The sequence below is a fragment of the Triticum aestivum genome, chromosome 4B, assembly GCF_018294505.1.
Source record: "Triticum aestivum cultivar Chinese Spring chromosome 4B, IWGSC CS RefSeq v2.1, whole genome shotgun sequence".
Taxonomy (NCBI): domain Eukaryota; kingdom Viridiplantae; phylum Streptophyta; class Magnoliopsida; order Poales; family Poaceae; genus Triticum; species Triticum aestivum.
In genome coordinates, this window is record NC_057804.1 from 376,068,468 (window position 1) to 376,085,166 (window position 16,699).

Consider the following 16,699-nt stretch of genomic DNA (forward strand, 5'->3'; position numbering starts at 1 on the left):
GTGTCACTAAGTTTTTCATAATTTTTGGAGTTACAGAAGTATTCGAGAGTTACAGATTACTACAGACTGTTCTGTTTTTGACAGATTCTGTTTTTTATGTGTTGTTTGCTTATTTTGATGATTCTATGAGTAGTATCGGAGGGTATGAAACATAGAGAAGTTGGAATACAGTATATATTACAGCAATATAAATAAATAATGAGTTCACAACAATACCAAAAGTGGTGATTTATTTTCTTATACTAACGGAGCTTATGAGTTTTCTGTTGAGTTTTCTGTTGTGAAGTTTCAAGTTTTGGGTAAAGATTCGATGGACTATGGAATAAAGAGTGGCAAGAGCCTAAGCTTGGGGATGCCCAAGGCACCCCAAGGTAATATTCAAGGATAACCAAGAGCCTAAGCTTGGGGATGCCCCGGATGGCATCCCCTCTTTTGTCTTCGTTCATCGGTAACCTTACTTGGAGCTATATTTTTATTTAGCGTATGATATGTGTTTTGCCTGGAGAGTCATGTCAATTTTGTTTTGTTTTGCTTGCAGTTTGAATAATATCCCAAGATCTAAATTCTTAAATGTTAGAGAGTCTACACATAGTTGCACAATTATTCGACTACTCATTGATCTTCACTTATATCTTTTGGAGTAGTTTGTCATTTGCTTGAGAGCTTCACTTATATCTTTTTAGAGCACGACGGTGGTTTTATTTTGAAGAAAAATTGATAAATCTCATGCTTTACTTATGTTATTTTGAGATTATTTTAGAATAACATGGTAATTTGCTTTGGTTATGAATTTAGTCCTAATATGATGGGCATCCAAGAGGGATATAATAAAAACTTTCATATAAAGTGCATTGAATACTATCAGAAGTTTGATTCGTTATGATTGTTTTGAGATATGAGGATGGTGATATTAGAGTCATGCTAGTGAGTAATTGTGGATTGTAGAAATACTTGTGTTGAAGCCGTGATTCCTGTAGCATGCACGTATGGTGAACCGTTATGTGCTGAAGTCAGAGCATGATTTATTAATTGATTGTCTTCCTTATGAGTGGCGGGCGGGGACGAGCGATGGTCTTTTCCTACAAATCTATCCCCCTAGGAGCATGCGCGCAGTACTTCATTTTGATGACTAATAGATTTTTGCAACAAGTATGTGAGTTCTTTATGACTAATGTTCAGTCCATGGATTATACACACTCTCACCATTCCACCATGCTAGCCTCTCTAGTACAGCGCAACTTTCGCTGGTACCATACACCCACCATATACCTTCCTCAAAACAGCCAACATACCTACCTATTATGGCATTTCCATAGCCATTCCAAGATATATTGCCATGCATCTTTCCACCGTTCCATTTATTATGACACGCTTCATCATTGTCATATTACTTTGCATGATCATGTAGTTGACATCGTATTTGTGGCAAAGCCACTGTTCATAATTCTTTCGTACATGTCACTCTTGAATCATTGCACATCCCGGTACACCGTCAGAGGCACTCATATAGAGTCATATTTTGTTCTAAGTATTGAGTTGTAAGTAAATAAAAGTGTGATGATCTTCATTATTAAAGCATTGTCCCAGTGAGGAAAGGATGATGGAGACTATGATTCCCCCACAAGTCAGGATAAGACTCCGGACGAAAAAAAAGAGGCCAAAAAAATATAGGGCCCCCAAAAAAATAAACAAAAAATGATGATAGAAAAAGAGAGAAGGGGCAATGCTACTATCCTTTTACCACACTTGTGCTTCAAAGTAGCACCATGATCTTCATGATAGAGAGTCTCTTATGTTTTCACTTTCATATACTAGTGGGAATTTTCATTATAGAACTTGGCTTGTATATTCCAATGATGGGCTTCCTCAATATGCCCTAGGTCTTCGTGAGCAAGCAAGTTGGATGCACACCCACTTAGTTTCTTTTGTTGAGCTTTCATACATTTATAGCTCTAGTGCATCCGTTGCATGGCAATCTCTACTCACTCACATTGATATCTATTGACGGGCATCTCCATAGCACATTGATACGCCTAGTTGATGTGAGACTGTCTCCTTCTTTTTGTCTTCTCCACAACCACCATATTCTCTTCTCACACTCATGTATTGCGTGAAGATTGAAAAAGTTTGAGATAATAAAAAGTATGAAACAATTGCTTGGATTGTCATCGGGGTTGTGCATGATTTAAATATTATGTGTGATGAAGATAGAGCATAGCAAGACTATATGATTTTCTAGGGATAGCTTTCTTTGGCCATGTTATTTTGAGAAGACATGATTGCTTTATTAGTATGCTTGAAGTATTATTGTTTTCATGTCAATATTGAAATTTTGTTTTGAATCTTATGGATCTGAATATTCTTGCCACAATAGAGAAGATTACATTGATAAATATGTTAGGTAGCATTCCACATCAAAAATTCTGTTTTCATCATTTACCAACTCGAGGACAAGCAGGAATTAAGCTTGGGGATGATTGATACGTCTCCAATGTATCTATATATTTTTATTGTTCCATGCTATTATATTATCCATATTGGATGTTTTATATGCATTTATATGCTATTTTATATGATTTTTGTGACTAACCTATTAACCTAGAGCCAAGTGCCAGTTTCTATTTCTTCATTGTTTTTGAGTTTTACAGAAAAGGAACACCAAACGGAGTCCAATTGACCTGCCAATTTTTGTGGATTTTTTGTGGACCAAAAGAAGCCATCGAAGAAAAAGAGTTGGGCCAGAAGAGTCATGAGTCATCCACGAGGGTGGGGGGCGCGCCCTACCCCCTGGTAGTGTGCCCCTACCTCATGGCTGACTTGGAGACCCCCCCCCCACTCACATGAAACCGATGCCAAAAATTCCTATAAATACAAAAAAAACCCGAAAAGAAACCTAGATCGGGAGTTCCTCCGCCGCAAGCCTCTATAGCCATGAAAAACCAATCGGGACCCTGTTCTGGCACCCTGCCGGAGGGGGGAACCATCACCGGTGGCCATCTTCATCATCCCGACGCTCTCCGTGACGAGGAGGGAGTAGTTCACCCTCGGGGATGAGGGTATGTACCAGTAGCTATGTGTATGATCTCTCTCTCTCTCTCTCTCTCTCTCTCTCGTGTTCTTGATATGGCGTGATCTTGATGTACCGCGAGCTTTGCTATTATAATTGGATCTTATGATGTTTTCCCCCTCTACCTCTTGTAATGGATTGAGTTTTCCCTTTGAAGTTATCTTATCAGATTGAGTCTTTAAGGATTTGAGAACACTTGATGTATGTCTTGCATGTGCTTATCTGTGGTGACAATGGTATATTCACGTGATCTACTTGATGTATGTTTTGGTGATCAACTTGCGGGTTCAGTGACCTTGTGAACTTATGTATAGGGGTTGGCACACGTTTTCATCTTGACTCATCGGTAGAAACTTTGGGGCACTCTTTAAAGTTCTTTGTTGGTTTGAATAGATGAATCTGAGATTGTGTGATGCATATCGTATAATCAAACCCGCAGATACTTGAGGTGACATTGGAGTATCTAGGTGACATTAGGGTTTCGGTTGATGTGTGTCTTAAGGTGTTATTTAACTACGAATTCTAGGGCTGTTTGTTACACTTACAGGAATAGCCCAACGGATTGATCGGAAAGAATATCTTTGAGGTGGTTTCTTACCCTACAATAATCTCTTCGTTTGTTCTCCACTATTAGTGACTATGGAGTGACTCATTGTTGCATGTTGAGGGATTTTTATATGATCCAATTATGTTATTATTGTTGAGAGAACTTGCACTAGTGAAAGTATCAACCCTAGGCCTTGTTTCCTAGCATTGCAATACCATTTTCGCTCACTTTTGTTACTTGCTACCTTGCTGTTTTTATAATTTCAGATTGCAAAAGTCCATATCTACCATCCATATTGCACTTGTATCACCATCTCTTCGCTGAACTAGTGCACCTATACAATTTACCATTGTATTGGGTGTGTTGGGGACACAAGAGACTCTTTGTTATTTGGTTGCAGGGTCGTTTGAGAGAGACCATCTTCCTCCTACGCCTGCCACGGATTCATAAACCTTAGGTCATCCACTTGAAGGAAATTTGCTACTATCCCACAAACCTCTGCACTTGGAGGCCCAACAACGTCTACAAGAAGAAGGTTGCGTAGTAGACATCAACTCGCCGAGGATGGCCGTGACGGCGTGGGGTGCTGGTGCCGCGAAGTGTCCGATGAACAGGCCACACAACTCTTCCCAGGAAGCCACCAAGGACTCCGGCAGAATAAGGAACAAAGCGCGTGGCATATCTGCGAGAGCCATAGGGAGCCAATTCGCCATGACCTTGTCGCTGCCACCAGCTTCGCTGGTGGCCTCCGCGTATGCCTGGATGAACTCCGCGGGGTCTGCCGTGCCATCGAATCGCGGCGGCAACCCTAGCTTGAACTTTGGCGTCCATCGCACCCGCCACAATGCGGGGGCGAAGGCCCGGTGACCCATGGAGCCCTTGGAAGTGCCAGGCTGCCCTCCGAGTAAAAAGAAAGGCAAGGGTAAAAAGAACATCAAGTGTTGATGGTGAATAAGACCACTAGTTTCAAGAAAGGCAAGGCTAAAAAGAACTTCAAGAAAGACGGCAAGGGAGTTGCCGCGCCTGGTAAATCAGTTGCCGGGAAGAAGCCAAACAATGGACCCAAGCCCGAGACTCAGTGCTTTTATTGCAAGGGAAATGGTCGCTGGAAGCGGAACTGCCCCAAGTACTTAGCGGGCAAGAAGGCCGGCAACACCAAATGTATATGTGATTTACATGTTATTGATGTGTACCTTACCATTACTCGTAGTAGCTCCTCGGTATTTGACACCGGTGCGGTTGCTCATATTTGTAACTCAAAACAGGAGCTGCAGAATAAGCGGAGACTGGCGAAGGACGAGGTGACGATGCGCGTCGGGAATGGTTCCAAGGTTAATGTGATCGCCGTCGGCAGGCTACCTCTACATTCACCTACGGGATTAGTTTTAAACCTCAATAATTGTTATTTAGTGCCAACTTTGAGCATGAACATTGTATCTGGATCTCGTTTAATGCGAGATGGCTACCCATTTAAATCTGAGAATAATGGTTGTTCTATTTATTTGAGAGATATGTTTTATGGTCATGCCCCGCTGGTCAATGGTTTATTCTTATTGAATCTCGAACGTGATGTTACATATATTCATAGTGTGAATACCAAAAGATGTAAGGTTAATAATGATAGTCCCACATACTTGTGGCACTGCCGCCTTGGTCACATTGGTGTCAAACGCATGAAGAACCTCCATGTAGATGGACTTGTGGAGTCTCTTGATTATGAATCATTTGACACATGCGAACCATGCCTCATGGGCAAGATGACCAAGACTCCATTCTCCGGAACAATGGAGCGAGCAACCAACTTGTTGGAAATCATACATATTGATGTGTGCGGTCCGATGAGTGTTGAGGCTCGCCGTGGCTATTGTCAGCATTCTAGGAACGGGGGTACCCAGACTTGCCTGCTTGCGGCCTGCGGCATGGCTCAGGGAGTGGCCCAGTACGGCCCATCTTCATCAACACATGCTCAAGACCCTCGCGAGGGGCCAAGCCTCGCTGGGCGGACGACAGGAGGCTTCCTCAGGCACATCGTTGTTAGGCTGGCTCGCGAGGAGGCGGAGTGATCAAGGCGGGGTACCTCACAAGGTGCCCATGACGCAAGCCATGACGACCGAGGCCAGGAGGGCGCCGGCCTGCGCAGAGTCCTTGTTTCCTCTTTGGTGCAAAGGGGGCAAGCACAGGCAGTAGTATCAAGCAAAGGCAACCATTTCGGTGGAACAAGACCAAGACCAGCAGGACAGCACCATGGAGGACATCGTGGAGCCCAAGCCGGCGTCACCATCAGGGTCTTTGGCAGGCGAGGACCGACTTTAGTCAGGATAAGTGTACTAGATGTTCCCCTTCAAAATGGCCAATTGTTGGCGCCCTTCCCGCTCAATATTTGGGAAGAGGCCCAGGGCCTCCCTCTATAAATAGGACTAGCCACCCATAGGGTAGAGGGATGGAGAGATCAACAAAAGAGAGAGACAGAGAAGCGACTGAACTCCCCCTAGCAGTTCATCGCACCAGCACAAGAACAGCCCCTCGCGAGGCTGTTCTCCCTTTGTACTGTTCATCATCAGCCCCTGAGGCAATCCACCACACCACAAACTAGAGTAGGGTATTACACCACAATGGTGGCCTGAACCAGTATAAATCTCGTGTCCCTTGTGTTGTTCTTCGTGTAGTTTAGATCCTTGTGAGGCGACGAGACGTGGGTACGCGGGAGGTGTGATCTCTGCGTGCACCCCAGAGTACGAACCTTGAGGGTCTGCCGGAACCCGAAATCCGACATTTGGTGCGCCAGGTAGGGGTGCGCCGGAATCCGCCTTCCGTCGCCTTATGTTCCGCCGCCCGTCGCATCCATGTCAAACGCTCGTCGAGCCTGCGCCGAGTGCCGAGCCTCTCTCGCCACTCGCGTCGCCCAGATGGCCCCCGTCGGCGAGCGTCCCCGCCATTCCCCGTCGCCTGCCGTCAACGCCGCCACCGGCCCGGCGGGGAACGAGCAGCAGGCGTCGTCCCTGCATCCTTCGGTGCAGCGAGAAGGCCGCACCGCCACCCTGTCGCTGACTCCAGCCGGTTCCTCGTCCCATGCCCGTCGCGCTCCTGCAGATGCGCATGCCGCGCTGCTCCTGGCGCGGGAGCTCCTGCACTACCGTCCCATCGACGACCTCTACGACGAGTGGCTCGCCCGCATCACCGAGCTCGTTAGCGCCGCTGGGGGCTCCCCTGCACCATCCCTCTCGCTGCACCGCGCCACACCCTACGCGAGCGACGAAGCTCCGGGGGCGCCTCAGCCGCCTTCCCCTCAAGAAGGCGCCTTGGCCCCATGGTGCGTGGCCCCAGGGCGGAACACACCCCATCCGGCGCCAGCACAACAAGAGAAGAGTTGCCAGGAGATCCCTCGCCCCCAAGAAGCCGCCTGTGTGCTCCCCGCACCGGCCCGGCACGAACGCGCTCCTGCTCCAGCGCGACAAGACCCTGGGCTGCTCCTGGCGGCGGCGCACAGAGACTTCCAAGATCAAGCTCTCCGTCACCAAAGGCCTCCCGCGGCCACTGCAGGCTGCCGTGCCTTCACCGCCGAGCTGCGCAGCATGGCCTGGCCGGGCAAGTTCAAGCCAGATCTGCCCCCACGCTACGATGGCACGGCTGACCCTGCGGAGTTCCTCCAGCTCTATGAGCTGGGCATCGAAGCCGCCAACGGGGACGAGAAGGTCATGGCGAACTGGTTCCCCATGGCGCTCAAGGACGGTGCCCGCACCTGGCTCCTGAACCTAGCTCCCGGCACGATCTCCTCCTGGGACGAGATGCGCACCCAATTCATCGCCAACTTCCAAGGCACACGTGACTGGCCCCCGGCTATGAGCGACTTGCGCCGCATCAAATAGCAACTAGGAGAGACCCTGCAGAAGTTCATCCAGCGTTTCAACAACGCTCACCTTAAGATCCCCAGGGTGTCTGAGGAGGCCATCATCTCAGCCTTCTCCGACGGCGTGCGTGACGTCAAGATGAAGGAGGAGCTTGCGATCCATGAGGACCTGTGCACCTCCCTGGAGCTATTCAATTTGGCGACCAAGTGTGCTAGGGCTGAGGAAGGGTGTCTTTCCCTCCTCGAGCTGCCAGCTGCCGACCAAGAAGAGAAGAAGCCCAAGGTCAAGGACGTGAAGTGCAAGGGGGCTGTCGTGCTTGCAGCAGAGCCGAACACCAAGCGAGGTAGGGATCAGCCTGAGTCATCCAAGGGCAGCCGGTACTGCGTGTACCACGACCTCCACACCCACAACACCAACGAATGTCAAGAGCTCAGGGTCGTGCGGGACGTGAGTGCCGGCCGACGCCTCGAGCGCAGCGACCGGGGCTATGTCTGAGGATGAGGAAGAGGTGGAGGACGATGGGAAGACCATGGCCCTCACCAAGGGTGGAGTGACCAACCTCGCGAGGACCGCTGGCAGGACCAGCCTCGTGAGGGAGGTTGGAGGGACCCGCCTCGCGAGGGAGGTTGGAGGGATCAGCCTCGCGAGGATCACCGACAAGGCAACGCGGGCCTCCCTCCTCTGCCACCACAACCGAGGAGGAATGAAGACCATCATCAAGACGAGGTGTCTGGAGGCTTCCAGGATCCATGCGCAATCGCTTGCATCTTGGGCGGCGCTCAAGCCCCCGCCTCTCAGCACATCTTCAAGCAGTTTGCTCGCGAAGTGAATGCAGTCCTCCCCAAGCTTGAGGCCACATGCCCTCTCAGGTGGTCAGCATGCGCCATCACGTTCAGATCAGCGGATCAGCTCAAGTGCGCGGCCACAGCCGGAGTCCTCCCGATTCTTTGTTCCCCAATCGTCAGCAATGTGCAAGTCACCAGGACCCTCATCGATGGCGGAGCAGGGCTCAATGTCCTATCCGTCGAGACATTCAACAATCTCCAAGTGCCCTACAATCAGCTGCAGCCAACAAAGCCTTTCTCAGGAGTCACTGATGGTTCCACGGTTCCGATAGGGCAGGTCCGCCTTCCTGTTACCTTAGGGAAGCGCGACAACTACCGCACCGAGCTCATTGACTTTGACGTCGCTCACATTCACCTACCGTACAATGCCATCCTCGGGTACCCAGCCCTGGCCAAGTTCATGGCCGTGACTCATCACGGCTACAATGTCCTCAAGATGCCAGGAAGCGGTGGAGTCATCACGGTGCCTTGTGAAGAGAGAGACGCTGTGTGTTCTCTGGAACGTGCTTTCCAAGCCACGTCAATTGAAGACCCGGATCACCGGAGCGGGAGGCTTCCCAAGGCTGCCCCTAAGAAGAAGAAGACATCGCCTGGTCCGACCCCATGGGAGGCAGGCCCTTAGGGTCCGCGCCTGTTCAGGGGGCGCCTCCTTCTGTCGCATAGGAAGGCATGCCCGACGCCCTCTTCGAGCAAGGCTCGAGGGCTCTCTCCTAGAGGGCCATCGACTTTGCTAGGATCACGAGGGAGGCGCTCGGGCACCACTTGGAGGCGTTCTTCAAAGAACGTTTCCCTCAGGAAGGAGCAAGGCAAGGAGGGCCAAACCCTCGGGAGTTCGTCAACGAGATCATTCAGGAGCTGCAGGAGTCAAGAGTCATGAGTGGCAGCCGCCGCTTACCCGCCGTAGCTCCCCATCCAGGCGAGGATGGTGGGCTGCGCGTCTGCATCGACATAACAGGACTCAACCGAGCCGCCTCTCAGGAGCGCCTCTGGCCCTCACGCGTGGGACGCTGCGAAGGTCCACCCCACAGCTACGTTCGCATGCCTTACGGCCTGCCGAACGCGGTTGATGTGCGTCAGCACCTCATGAGGAGCATCTTGGAGGCTCAGGCGGCCAGGCATTCCACAGTCCTGGCGGAGATGGAGATGGTCCGCGAGGAGCCGCCGGCGCCTCCGAAGCCTCACGAGGCTCCTGGGCCTGGGGGCTCGTGAAGATCGGCTTCTGCAGCGCACGCCAACCGCAACCCTAGCACCCCTTCATCTTCAACATCATCAGGTAACATCCATCGAGTTTCATTTTCAGCTGGGAGCACCCCCTAGGGCTGCACCATTCCCAGGCCGCGTGGGTCCGTCCCTGCGGCATGTATCCCTTTGGTTCATGTTTTTAGCTTACTTTATCGGGGGCGCCCCTCGGGCTGCATTATCCCCAAGCCACTCGGGCCAGACCTAGTGGCATGTATCCCTCTCGCGTTTACTCGAGTCGTGCGTTTGACACGTCATGATCATTACTTGATGCCTGTCGACGGCACCCTTCTTCCTTCATGTCGGCCGCTTGCACGTTAAAGGGGGGGTACCTGAGCATCGCGACTCATGGGCTCTTACTGGTCCAGCCCTCACCCTCTGGCCTTGTCCACGGCATCGTGACCTGGCATACCAGCGACGGCTGAGCTCGATCGAGGGCCGGGACCTGAGGACGTAGAGCGTCGGCATCTAACCAAATTTGCAGGAACACATTACAAGTAAAGGCCCAGAGCCAGGCGCAACCCGCCTTGAGGTAGGGCCCCGTAAGTCCCGTGCTGGCTCACGGGTGCCAAGATACACCTCGTCAGGTCCTACCGTGCCAGCCATGTGTCAGGGCAGGGTTGTACACGCCCCGGGAGATCCTCCCGAAGGGGAGCCCCCTCCCACGCACCAGTGGAAGCACCATGCTCCGCGCTGGCTGACAACACTGCCGAGGAGCGGCTATGCCCGTACATATACGGAAGAGCTATGCTCCGCGCTAGTGATAAACAACTGAGGGTGGCCCCCAGCCGCATCAACCTCAAGGAGCCCAGAGCTCAATGTCCGGCCCCATCGTAACGCCTCCCCTCGGGAGTGCCGCGCGAGGGGGCTGGGCACGGGGGCTACGCCTGGGTCACGCCCAAGCGCACGCCACCCAGCCAGGCCCCTCGGGCCTGGTTCGTCGCACATCACTCCCCGAGCGGAGCCAAGGTACGAAGGTTGTTTGAACGTCAAGGGGGACTCCTGAGCATCGCGACTCAGGAGCCTAACTGGTCACGTAGCCCCTCACCCCTTAGTTCCGAAAGGCTAACGGCGGTTGAGGTATGCGCGGGGCCAGGCTCTATCGATGTAGAATGGTAGATTTACTCATACATCTCCCCTCCGTACTTGCTATTCGCGCGTCAAGGGGGACTCCTGAGCATCACGACTCAGGAGGCTAACTTGTCACGTAGCCCCTCACTCCTTGGTCCCGTCCTGGTTTCCGGTCGGGGCTAACGGGGGCTGAGGTATGCGTGGGGCCGGGCTCTGCCGACGTAGAACACAAGCAAGTAGGAAGGAAAAGCGCAAATCTCAAGGAATTCAAAAGCAAATATTACAGTCCATAGAGTGCTTTCACAACGCCAAACACAAGTTTAAAAGCCTCCACGAGGCATGATGCATGTTGCAGGAGCTAAAAACAGGACAGGAGCCGCGAAGGGGTCACTTTCTGGCAGCGCCATCGCTAGTGGCGGAGCTGCGCTGGGCGACTTCGCCTCGTGGAGCCTCAAGATCAGCAGCGCCTCGCCTTGGCTTGGTGCTGAAAGCACGGAACTTCGCCAGCAGAGCCTCTGCTCGACCATTCACGGCCTCAGCAGCGATAGCGGCTTGCCGCTCACGGACTCCAGTAGGCTGTCAAGGTCAATGTCGGGGTCGCGAAGGTAGACGTGGGTGAAGACGCGCTTCAGCGCTGCAGAAGAAAGGACACGCGCCTCAACCTCAGCCGTTGGGCCAAGGCTGAGGGCGACATCTTCAAGGGCGCAGACCAGGAAGGGAAGCAGCTTGGCGGGGCCGTCCTCGGCGCCGGCCAGCGGGCTCTCCAGGCCGCTGTCATAAAGTGTCTTCAGCAAGGTGCGAGCCTTCTCCTCCAGCTTCAGGAAGGCCATGCGGTCCTTGGCCAGGACCCGCACCTTGCCGTCCAGCTCGATCCTCTTCGCCTCCAACGCCTGCTCCAGCGCACCTAAGCGTCCATGGCGTTCATCAAGTTTGGCATCCCGGTCCTTGGCGGCAGCGTCACAAGCCTTCATATCTTCCTCCTTCTCCTGGCGGTCACGAGCCACCTTGGCGAGATGGTCGCGCAGGCCTTGCAGCTCGCTCGCCAGCACCTTGCAGCGACCCCGGACATCCACAACCTCACCCAAGGCAGCGTTGCGAGCGGGCTTGGCCTCAAGGATGGCCTGCTTCTCCTCGTCGCAATCCGTCGCGGCCTGAGCCAGCGCCGCTCAGACTGAAGCGTCAGAGCGGACCCAGCCGGAGGCCAGCTCCAGGCGCCCGGCCACCAAGCGAGGGTCGGCGCCCTGAAGATCTTCTCACAGCCGGTACAGCTCAGCAGCAGCACGATCCAGGACAGTAGAAGGAGTCGGAGAAATGGCAGTTGGCGGAGTAGGAGGAGAAGACGGCAGCGTGATCACATCACCATGAGTTGTGACCTTCTGCGCCCTGATGACTGCTACAGTGGCGTAAGGCAGGGACACCTCGGGAGTCGCTTGGGCCACGGGGGTTGAGTTCGCCCCAGCTCACCCCGCCAGGCCTCGCGAGGATGACCGGGCAGGGGAGGCCCGGGTCTTGCCACCCCCTTCTCCCGCGGGTGGAAGTGCTGCCCCGGACGAAGCCTCACGGGCCCCCTTCAGCTTTTTCGCGCAGGCACCGGCCTAGCCAAGGAATATGGACGTCAAGCCTCAGCAATGAAGCAAGAAGCAAAATGAGAATCAAGCACTTCTGGTCATCACTCGCGGGCTCAAGCAACCTCCGGCCGAACTTGAAGCCCGAGAGCCGGCTGCTGGGATCAACCTCAAGAGACTCGAGAGCAGGAGGCACGTCTGAAGATCGCCTCGGAGCCGGAGCAAGCCCGCGGAGAACTAGTCCCGTCCTGTCCTTCTTCGGGATCAGGGGCGAGCATTAACCGCCTCGCTCATCGCCATCCTCATCGTTGTTCGGCATGAGGCGAAGAGCATGGGACCTGCACCGAGGGATGGGCGCTCTCGACTCCCCGTCGGTCGCCTCGGAATCGGGCTCCTCTTCCTGATCCTCTTCTTCCTCCTCTCTGCCGGAGTCGCCGGAGGATACGTTCACCGTCGCCAGGGCCGCCAGGTCCTCAGGAACCTCCGCGGGCACAGGCCCGTCCCCGTTGAAAGCAGGCATGGAGTTCACCACCTGCTCCCAATCATCCCGAAGGAACAGGGGAAGGGGAGCACCTTCCAATCTCGCCACGTCCCCCCCAACCAAGGATTGGAAGACCGCGGCCAGATCTTCATCGGCCAGGACTTCGGAGCTCGGGCAAAGGGCGGCATTGGCCCCCCCGAGCCTCCACAGCGGGAGCGAATGCTCCCGGAGCGGAGCCACCCGATGCTCCAGGAACTCCCTCAGGAGCGACGCCCCGGTCAGTTTCGCCATCGCCATGTTGCCCGGCCACAGGTCCACGTCCATCCTCTCCAGCATTGGCTTCGCGCGGGGATTGACAAGCTCCACGCGGGACCAAGACATACTTGGGCTACCCCGTGGGCAGAATCATCCGGGGATGGATGCGCCCAGCATCCACCATGACCCACTTGGTCCTGAAGCCTTCAATCCTCTTCCCGGGCTTCGAGATAGCATTGGAGCTGGCGTACGCAATGAAGCTCGCACACGCGATGATGGGGCCGCGAGAGACCTGGAGGTAAAAGTAATGGCACAGCAAGGCCACCGAGGGCCTTACCCCAACATGAGCCTCACAGTAGTAGGCGAAAATCGCCAGGAGAAGAACAGAGTTGGGATGGAGGTGCAGAGCTTGCAAGTTGTAATGGTGGAGAACAGAAAGGAAGAACTCGGAAAAGGGGGCACCACACCGGCGGTGATGGCTCTCATGAAGAGCGGGTAGAAGGTGCTTCCTTTGTCCTCGGGAAGGGCGGAACCAACCTTGAGGACGGCCGCCCTGTCATTGCCTTGCGCCGCCATCATCTGGCGCGTCCGAGCAAGGTTCTTCTCCGATACATTCGGAGGATCTAGAGCAGGTGAGTACCATGCTCCAGCCGGGGTCTAGCGAGGCGCCATGCCTTGCTAAGATGCAGGGTTGGAGTAGATCTAGGGATTTCAGAAGCGAGAATGATAGGAGCGAGAAAGGGGATCTGGGCAATGACTGCAGAAGGCAAAGAAAGTAAGCCTAGACGGGTACCGCTCTCTTGTCAATTCGTGTTGTTGCCGCGGCGACATGGGGGAGCCAGGACGCCCAGGTCCAACCAACCGCCACGCGGCGTCCAAGGCCACAGGCTGATCGGGCCCGCGGTGCTTCGCACTTGCCCCTTCGCTTCTCTGCTAAGCCAAGTCTGGGCGCGCCTTGGGCCTGGGGGCTACTGTCGGTGTTCTAGGAACGGGGGTACCCAGACTTTCCTGTCTGCGGCCTACGGCGTGGCTCAGGGAGTGGCCTAGTATGGCCCATCTTCATCAACACATGCTCAAGACCCTCGCGAGGGGCCAAGCCTCGCGGGGCGGATGACAGGAGGCTTCCTCGGGCACAGCCTCGTCAGGCTAGCTCACGAGGAGGCGGAGAGATCAAGGTGGGGTACCTCACGAGGTGCCCATGACGCAAGCCATGACGACCGAGGCCAGGCGGGCGCCAGGCGGGCGCCGGCCTGCACAGAGTCATTGTTTCCTCTTTGGTGCAAAGGGGGCCAGCGCAGGCAGGAGTATCAAGCAAAGGGAACCATTTTGGTGCAACAAGACCAAGACCAGCAGGACGGCAGGATGGAGGTCATCGTGGAGTCCAAGCCGGCATCACCGTCAGGGTCGTTGGCAAGCGAGGACTGACTTTAGTCAGGATAAGTGTACTAGATGTTCCCCTTCAAAATGGCCAATTGTTGGCGCCCTTCCCGCTCAATATTTGGGAAGAGGCCCAGGGCCTCCCTCTATAAATAGGACTAGCCACCCACAGGGTAGAGGGATGGAGAGATCAACAAAAGAGAGAGACAGAGAAGCGACTGAACTCCCCCTAGCAGTTCATCGCACCAGCACAAGAACAGCCCCTCGCGAGGATGTTCTCCCTTTGTACTGTTCATCATCAGCCCCTGAGGCAATCCACCACACCACAAACTGGAGTAGGGTATTACACCACAATGGTGGCCTGAACCAGTATAAATCTCGTGTCCCTTGTGTTGTTCTTCGTGTAGCTTAGATCCTTGTGAGGCGACGAGACGTGGGTAGGCGGGAGGTGTGATCTCCACGTGCACCCCAGAGTTCGAACCTTGAGGGTCTGCCGGAACCCGAAATCCGACAGCTATCGTTATGTTCTCACCCTCACTAATGACTTAAGTAGGTATGGGTCTGTCTACTTAATGAAACACAAGTCTGAGACCTTTGAAAAGTTCGAGGAATTTCAGAGTGAGGTGGAGAATCAACGTGACAGGAAAATAAAGCTCTTACGATCAGATCGTGGGGGAGAATATTTGAGTCACGAGTTTGGTACACACTTAAGGAAATGTGGAATTGTTTCACAATTCACGCCGCCTGGAACACCTCAGCGTAATGGTGTGTCCGAACATCATAATCGCACTCTATTGGATATGGTGCGATCTATAATGTCTCTTATCGATTTACCGCTATCATTTTGGGGTTATGCTTTACAGACAACCACATTCACTTTAAATAGGGCACCATATAAATCCGTTGAGACGACACCGTATGAATTATGGTCTAGGAAGAAACCTAAGATGTCGTTTCTAAAAGTTTGGGGATGCGATGCTTATGTCAAGAAACTTCAACCTGAAAAGCTCGAACCCAAGTCAGAAAAGTGCATCTTCATAGGATACCCCAAGGAAACCATTGGGTATACCTTCTACCTCAGATCCGAAGGCAAGATCTTTGTTGCCAAGAACGGATCCTTTCTAGAGAAAGAGTTTCTCTCGAAAGAAGTAAGTGGGAGGAAAGTAGAACTTGATGAAGTGTTGCCTCTTGAACCAAAAAGTAGCGTAGCTCAAAAAAATGTTTCTGTGGTGCCTCCACCGACTAGAGAGGAAGTTAATGATGATGATCAAGGCACTTCGGATCAAGTTTCTACTGAACTTCGTAGGTTCACAAGGACACGTTCCACACCAGAATGGTATGGCAACCCTATCCTGGAAATCATGTTGTTAGACAACGGTGAACCTTCGAACTATGAAGAAGCGATGGTGGGCCCAGATTCCAACAAATGGCTTGAAGCCATGAAATCCGAGATAGGATCCATGTATGAAAACAAAGTATGGACTTTGACATACTTTCCCGATGATCGGCGAGCCATAGAAAATAAATGGACCTTTAAGAAGAAGGCTGACGCGGATGGTAATGTGACCATCTATTAAGCTCGGCTTGTCACTAAGGGTTATCGACAAGTTCAAGGGGTTGACTACGATTAGACCTTCTCACGCGTAGCGAAGCTGAAGTCCGTCCGAATCATGTTAGCAATTGCCGCATTCTATGATTATGAGATATGGCAGATGGACGTCAAAACAGCATTCCTTAACGGTTTCCTTAAGTAAGAATTGTATATGATGCAGCCGGAAGGTTTTGTCGATCCTAAGAATGCTAACAAGGTGTGCAAGCTCCAGCGCTCCATCTATGGGCTGGTGCAAGCATCTCGGAGTTGGAACATTCTCTTTGATGAAATGATTGAAGTGTTTGGGTTTATGCAGACTTATGGAGAAGCCTGCGTTGACAAGAAAGTGAGTGGGAGCTCTGTAGCATTTCTTATATTATATGTGGATGACATACTATTGATGGGAAATGATATAGAACTTTTGGAAAGCATAAAGGCCTACTTCAATAAGTGTTTTTCAATGAAGGACCTTGGAGAAGCTGCTTACATATTAGGCATCAAGATCTATAGCGATAGATCGAGACGCCTCATAGGTCTTTCACAAAGCACATACCTTGATAAGATATTGAAGAAGTTCAATATGGATCAGTCCAAGAAGGGGTTCTTGCCTGTATTGCAAGGTGTGAAATTATGCTCGGCTCAAAGCCCGACCTCGGCAGAAGATAGAGAAAAGATGAGTGTCATCCCCTATGCCTCAACCATAGGGTCTATTATGTATGCCATGCTGTGTACCAGACCTGATGTAAACCTTGCCGTAAGTTTGGTAGGGAGGTACCAAAGTAATACCAGCATGGAACACTGGACATCGGTCAA